This window comes from Rutidosis leptorrhynchoides, chromosome 6 (genome assembly GCF_046630445.1).
Source record: "Rutidosis leptorrhynchoides isolate AG116_Rl617_1_P2 chromosome 6, CSIRO_AGI_Rlap_v1, whole genome shotgun sequence".
Taxonomy (NCBI): Eukaryota; Viridiplantae; Streptophyta; class Magnoliopsida; order Asterales; family Asteraceae; genus Rutidosis; species Rutidosis leptorrhynchoides.
This window is the reverse complement of record NC_092338.1, coordinates 397124935-397132938: the sequence shown is the minus strand read 5'-3', so window position 1 is coordinate 397132938 and position 8004 is coordinate 397124935.

Below are 8004 nucleotides of genomic sequence, written 5' to 3'. Positions count from 1 at the left end.
CCATTGACTCACCTAATAATAATGAAGAGTCAAATGTAAATTGGAATGATTTGTGGACTGATTCACAAGTTCCCGAAGAGGAACCGGAAGAAGAGTCGGAACCGGAAGAAGAATCGGAACCGGAAGAAGAATCGGAACCGGATAAAGAAATAGAACCGGTGGGGGAAATAATAAAACGGTTAAGTAAAAGAAAATCCTCAACCAACCGACCAAAGTTAATTATGGTCAATGGTGTTTCCGCCAAGGAAGCAAAATATTGGGAGGATTACCAATTCTCCGATGAATCGGATTCCGACGAGAATTCCGATGATGTTATAGAAATTACCCCAACTAAATTTAAAAAGGCAAAAGAAAATAATAAGGGAAAGGGCATAAAAATAGAGAAATCTAATTCCAACCCCGATGAACTTTATATGTATCGTCAACCCCCGAAGTCCTTAAGTTGTAACAATGACCCGGGAACCTCTAAACCACCAGGTTTTTCTAAACCAATGTGGACAACGACGGCTCGTATTAGGGGAACATCATATATCCCTAGAAACTTGGCAAAACGAACCAAAACCGAAGAAGAAGAAACGAGCGAGTCGGAATAAGATAGTTGTATTCGTGTGGTGTAATATATGTAATATAGTGTTCTTATGCTTTATGATATATGTAAAAATTGCTTGTATTAATAAGTATTTTTTTATGAATCTAACTCTTGTCTATTTTACAGTTTAAAAACACAAAATGGATAGACAACCCAATATTTTAAGAGACCTACCCGGAGACATGATTGATGAAATCTTGTCTAGAGTCGGCCAGAATTCTTCGGCACAACTATTTAAGGCGAGATCAGTTTGTAAGACATTCGAAGAACGTTCCAAGAATGTCTTGGTTTATAAGAGACTTTCGTTTGAAAGATGGGGGATATCACATTGGGAAACCCATAAGTTACGATGTGTTTACTTTGACGCATATATTGCGGGGAACCCAAATGCTATTTTACGCAACGGGTTAAGAAATTATTTTGACTCAATATATCCGAATATTGGACTTCGTGATTTAGAAAAAGCGGCTAACATGCAACATAAAGAAGCATGTTATGCTTACGGATTAGTAATGTTCGCTTCTCACCAAAGTGAGAACAAGAACATCGGGCTACAACTATTAAACAAAACGTTTCCACAAGTGACGGAGTCGGTAATTGGGGTAAGAAATGAGGTTTTTAGATTATTACGGGACTGTTGGACATTACGTAACCCTCGTCCCTTTGATGACGTTACAACACGCTGTCTTATCAACGGCCATAACGGTTATGTTGCACAAGACCAAGGGTGGGAAGTAGTCCTAGTAAAACCAGAATGCATGACTTGTTTCTGGATGTATGAATTACGTGTCTTTATTGTCTTTGCTAAACGACTTGTGTACTAGCTAGAATTGTCTTCACAACTATCTTGTATCAAAGTTATTGTGTGCTATATTTCATGCTTTATGTAAAATAAGCGGTATTGTAAGTTTGTAAAATATTGTATAAAAGCTTGAACGCGAAATATTATTATAATCAGTTTTTCATATAGAATTGTAGTAGTTGAATTGTATATTAGCTACTAAGTATGAACTTAACGGGTAGGTACTACCCGAATTTAAACTTATAAAACGCTAATATGAAGAAAAAGCTTTTATAAATGAGTTCATATTATGCTACGAAATACTATTAACTACTCTTAATATTCTGTATGATTAACTTGTTCCATTTGACTATTTTGAAGGAAATGGCACCGACTACTCGACACACCGTGAATATGAATGAAGAGGAATTCCGTACTTTTCTAGCTTCAAACATAGCCGCAGTACAGGCTGCGCTACATACCAACAATAACCTTGGATCTGGCAGTACAGGAAATCGTGTAGGATGCACCTACAAAGAATTCACTTCCTGCAAACCTTTGGAATTTGATGGAACCGAAGGACCGATCGGATTGAAACGGTGGACCGAGAAGGTTGAATCGGTGTTTGCCATAAGTAAGTGTACTGAAGAGGACAAAGTGAAGTACGCTACGCATACCTTCACAGGTTCTGCGTTAACATGGTGGAATACCTATCTAGAGCAAGTGGGACAAGATGATGCGTACGCACTACCGTGGTCAGCATTCAAGCACTTGATGAACGAGAAGTACCGTCCCAGAACCGAGGTCAATAAGCTCAAGACAGAACTTAGAGGGTTACGAACCCAAGGATTTGATATTACCACGTACGAAAGACGATTCACAGAATTGTGCCTATTGTGTCCGGGAGCATTCGAAGATGAGGAAGAGAAGATCGACGCATTTGTGAAAGGATTACCGGAAAGAATCCAAGAAGATATAAGTTCACACGAGCCCGCCTCCATACAACAGGCATGTAGAATGGCTCATAAACTAGTGAACCAGATTGAAGAAAGAATTAAAGAACAGACTGCTGAAGAGGCCAATGTGAAGCAAGTCAAAAGAAAGTGGGAGGAAAACGATGATAAGAATCACCAATACAACAACAACAGTAATTACAACAATAATCGCAACAATTATCCCAACAATCGCAACATCAATCGCAACTACAACAAACGGCCCAACAACAACAACAACAACAACAACAGCAACTACAACAATCATCCCAACAACAATAATAACCGCAACAACAACAACAATCAGAAGCAGCTATGCCAAAGGTGTGAAAAGAATCACTCGGGGTTCTGCACCAAATTTTGCAACAAGTGTAAAAGAAATGGTCATAGCGCGGCGAAGTGTGAGGTCTACGGACCAGGGGTTAATAGAACGAAAGGAACAAATGGTGTCCGGAACGAGTAATGGCGGAGCAAGTAGTGTCGGAGCAAGTTATGCCAATGTAGTTTGTTATAAATGTGGAAAACCAGGCCACATTATTAGAAATTGCCCGAACCAGGAGAACACGAATGGACAAGGCCGTGGAAGAGTTTTCAATATTAATGCGGTAGAGGCACAGGAAGACCCGGAGCTTGTTACGGGTACGTTTCTTATTGACAATAAATCTGCTTACGTTTTATTTGATTCGGGTGCGGATAGAAGCTATATGAGTAGAGATTTTTGTGCTAAATTAAGTTGTCCATTGACGCCTTTGGATAGTAAATTTTTACTCGAATTAGCAAATGGTAAATTAATTTCAGCAGATAATATATGTCGGAATCGAGAAATTAAACTGGTTAGCGAAACATTTAAGATTGATTTGATACCAGTAGAGTTAGGGAGTTTTGATGTGATAATCGGTATGGACTGGTTGAAAGAAGTGAAAGCGGAGATCGTTTGTTACAAAAATGCAATTCGCATTATACGAGAAAAAGGAAAACCCTTAATGGTGTACGGAGAAAAGGGCAACACGAAGCTACATCTTATTAGTAATTTGAAGGCACAAAAACTAATAAGAAAAGGTTGCTATGCTGTTCTAGCACACGTCGAGAAAGTACAAACTGAAGAAAAGAGCATCAATGATGTTCCCATTGCAAAAGAATTTCCCGATGTATTTCCGAAAGAATTACCGGGATTACCCCCACATCGATCCGTTGAATTTTAAATAGATCTTGTACCAGGAGCTGCACCAATAGCTCGTGCTCCTTACAGACTCGCACCCAGCGAGATGAAAGAACTGCAAAGCCAATTACAAGAACTTTTAGAGCGTGGTTTCATTCGACCAAGCACATCACCGTGGGGAGCTCCTGTTTTGTTTGTCAAGAAGAAAGATGGTACATTCAGGTTGTGTATCGACTACCGAGAGTTGAACAAACTTACCATCAAGAACCGCTACCCACTACCGAGAATCGACGACTTATTTGATCAACTACAAGGCTCGTCTGTTTATTCAAAGATTGACTTACGTTCCGGGTATCATCAAATGCGGGTGAAAGAAGATGATATTCCAAAGACTGCTTTCAGAACACGTTACGGTCATTACGAGTTTATGGTCATGCCGTTTGGTTTAACTAATGCACCAGCTGTGTTCATGGACCTTATGAACCGAGTGTGTGGACCATACCTTGACAAGTTTGTCATTGTTTTCATTGATGACATACTTATTTACTCAAAGAATGACCAAGAACACGGTGAACATTTGAGAAAGGTGTTAGAAGTATTGAGGAAGGAAGAATTGTACGCTAAGTTTTCAAAGTGTGCATTTTGGTTGGAAGAAGTTCAATTCCTCGGTCACATAGTGAACAAAGAAGGTATTAAGGTGGATCCGGCAAAGATAGAAACTGTTGAAAAGTGGGAAACCCCGAAAACTCCGAAACACATACGCCAGTTTTTAGGACTAGCTGGTTACTACAGAAGGTTCATCCAAGACTTTTCCAGAATAGCAAAACCCTTGACTGCATTAACGCATAAAGGGAAGAAATTTGAATGGAATGATGAACAAGAGAAAGCGTTTCAGTTATTGAAGAAAAAGCTAACTACGGCACCTATATTGTCATTGCCTGAAGGGAATGATGATTTTGTGATTTATTGTGACGCATCAAAGCAAGGTCTCGGTTGTGTATTAATGCAACGAACGAAGGTGATTGCTTATGCGTCTAGACAATTGAAGATTCACGAACAAAATTATACGACGCATGATTTGGAATTAGGCGCGGTTGTTTTTGCATTAAAGACTTGGAGGCACTACTTATATGGGGTCAAAAGTATTATATATACTGACCACAAAAGTCTTCAACACATATTTAATCAGAAACAACTGAATATGAGGCAGCGTAGGTGGATTGAATTATTGAATGATTACGACTTTGAGATTCGTTACCACCCGGGGAAGGCAAATGTGGTAGCCGATGCCTTGAGCAGGAAGGACAGAGAACCCATTCGAATAAAATCTATGAATATAATGATTCATAATAACATTACTACTCAAATAAAGGAGGCGCAACAAGGAGTTTTAAAAGAGGGAAATTTAAAGGATGAAATACCCAAAGGATCGGAGAAGCATCTTAATATTCGGGAAGACGGAACCCGGTATAGGGCTGAAAGGATTTGGGTACCAAAATTTGGAGATATGAGAGAAATGGTACTTAGAGAAGCTCATAAAACCAGATACTCAATACATCCTGGAACGGGGAAGATGTACAAGGATCTCAAGAAACATTTTTCGTGGCCGGGTATGAAAGCCGATGTTGCTAAATACATAGGAGAATGTTTGACGTGTTCTAAGGTCAAAGCTGAGCATCAGAAACCATCAGGTCTACTTCAACAACCCGAAATCCCGGAATGGAAATGGGAAAACATTACCATGGATTTCATCACTAAATTGCCAAGGACTGCAAGTGGTTTTGATACTATTTGGGTAATAGTTGATCGTCTCACCAAATCAGCACACTTCCTACCAATAAGAGAAGATGACAAGATGGAGAAGTTAGCACGACTGTATTTGAAGGAAGTCGTCTCCAGACATGGAATACCAATCTCTATTATCTCTGATAGGGATGGCAGATTTATTTCAAGATTCTGGCAGACATTACAGCAAGCATTAGGAACTCGTCTAGACATGAGTACTGCCTATCATCCACAAACTGATGGGCAGAGCGAAAGGACGATACAAACACTTGAAGACATGCTACGAGCATGTGTTATTGATTTTGGAAACAGTTGGGATCGACATCTACCATTAGCAGAATTTTCCTACAACAACAGCTACCATTCAAGCATTGAGATGGCGCCGTTTGAAGCACTTTATGGTAGAAAGTGCAGGTCTCCGATTTGTTGGAGTGAAGTGGGGGATAGACAGATTACGGGTCCGGAGATTATACAAGAAACTACCGAGAAGATCATCCAAATTCAACACCGGTTGAAAACCGCCCAAAGTCGACAAAAGAGCTACGCTGACATTAAAAGAAAAGATATAGAATTTGAAATTGGAGAGATGGTCATGCTTAAAGTTGCACCTTGGAAAGGCGTTGTTCGATTTGGTAAACGAGGGAAATTAAATCCAAGGTATATTGGACCATTCAAGATTATTGATCGTGTCGGACCAGTAGCTTACCGACTAGAGTTACCTCAACAACTCGCGGCTGTACATAACACTTTCCACGTCTCGAATTTAAAGAAATGTTTTGCTAAAGAAGATCTCACTATTTCGTTAGATGAAATCCAAATCAACGAAAAACTTCAATTCATCGAAGAACCCGTCGAAATAATGGATCGTGAGGTTAAAAGACTTAAGCAAAACAAGATACCAATTGTTAAGGTTCGATGGAATGCTCGTAGAGGACCCGAGTTCACCTGGGAGCGTGAAGATCAGATGAAGAAGAAATACCCGCATCTATTTCCAGAAGATTCGTCAACACCTTCAACAGCTTAAAATTTCGGGACGAAATTTATTTAACGGGTAGGTACTGTAGTGACCCGAACTTTTCCATGTTTATATATATTAATTGAGATTGATATTTACATGATTAAATGTTTCCAACATGTTAAGCAATCAAACTTGTTAAGACTTGATTAATTGAAATATGTTTCATATAGACAATTGACCACCCAAGTTGATCGGTGATTCACGAACGTTAAAACTTGTAAAAACTATATGATGACATATATATGGATATATATATATAGTTAACATGATACTATGATAAGAAAACATATCATAAAGTATATTAACAATGAACTACATATGTAAAAACAAGACTACTAAGTTAATGATTTTTAAACGAGACATATATGTAACGATTATCGTTGTAAAGACATTTAATGTATATATATCATATTAAGAGATATTCATACATGATAATATCATGATAATATAATAATTTAAAATCTCATTTGATATTATAAACATTTGGTTAACAACATTTAACAAGATCGTTAACCTAAAGGTTTCAAAACAACACTTACATGTAACGACTAACGATGACTTAACGACTCAGTTAAAATGTATATACATGTAGTGTTTTAATATGTATTTATACACTTTTGAAAGACTTCAATACACTTATCAAAATACTTCTACTTAACAAAAATGCTTACAATTACATCCTCGTTCAGTTTCATCAACAATTCTACTCGTATGCACCCGTATTCGTACTCGTACAATACACAGCTTTTAGATGTATGTACTATTGGTATATACACTCCAATGATCAGCTTTTAGCAGCCCATGTGAGTCACCTAACACATGTGGGAACCATCATTTGGCAACTAGCATGAAATATCTCATAAAATTACAAAAATATGAGTAATCATTCATGACTTATTTACATGAAAACAAAATTACATATCCTTTATATCTAATCCATACACCAACGACCAAAAACACCTACAAACACTTTCATTCTTCAATTTTCTTCATCTAATTGATCTCTCTCAAGTTCTATCTTCAAGTTCTAAGTGTTCTTCATAAATTCCAAAAGTTCTAGTTTCATAAAATCAAGAATACTTTCAAGTTTGCTAGCTCACTTCCAATCTTGTAAGGTGATCATCCAACCTCAAGAAATCTTTGTTTCTTACAGTAGGTTATCATTCTAATACAAGGTAATAATCATATTCAAACTTTGGTTCAATTTCTATAACTATAATAATCTTATTTCAAGTGATGATCTTACTTGAACTTGTTTTCGTGTCATGATTCTGCTTCAAGAACTTCGAGCCATCCAAGGATCCATTGAAGCTAGATCCATTTTTCTCTTTTCCAGTAGGTTTATCCAAGGAAATTAAGGTAGTAATGATGTTCATAACATCATTCGATTCATACATATAAAGCTATCTTATTCGAAGGTTTAAACTTGTAATCACTAGAACATAGTTTAGTTAATTCTAAACTTGTTCGCAAACAAAAGTTAATCCTTCTAACTTGACTTTTAAAATCAACTAAACACATGTTCTATATCTATATGATATGCTAACTTAATGATTTAAAACCTGGAAACACGAAAAACACCGTAAAACCGGATTTAAGCCGTCGTAGTAACACCGCGGGCTGTTTTGGGTTAGTTAATTAAAAACTATGATAAACTTTGATTTAAAAGTTGTTATTCTG